This window comes from Penaeus monodon, chromosome 23 (assembly GCF_015228065.2).
Source record: "Penaeus monodon isolate SGIC_2016 chromosome 23, NSTDA_Pmon_1, whole genome shotgun sequence".
In the NCBI taxonomy this organism is placed as follows: domain Eukaryota; kingdom Metazoa; phylum Arthropoda; class Malacostraca; order Decapoda; family Penaeidae; genus Penaeus; species Penaeus monodon.
Genome location: NC_051408.1, coordinates 3,513,166 through 3,513,495, shown reverse-complemented (window position 1 = coordinate 3,513,495; position 330 = coordinate 3,513,166).

Sequence of the window (330 nt, the reverse complement as noted above, 5' to 3'; positions counted from 1 at the left end):
TCACTTACATGTTCCGAAGCGTTTACCATTCAAAACAGAGTGTTATTATATTTTTAGTCAATGCATTTTCAGTCTAATTATATCGTTCTCCATCCAGGCACAATACCTAACATTTAATCAGGGTAGGTGGAGAGTGAAAAGCTACCTGCATAATTTACATCCACCGGTTAATTAATTTGATGAACTGTAGGCCGTTCCTATTGTGATATTGAGGTTAATCATACCTTTGAATTTATATGAAGTCGCTACATGAGTGACGGCATAATATTTGAAGTGTATGCATATTTGATTTGGACTTTTTGCTTGTTTGTGCAACTCGTTCAATTAGTC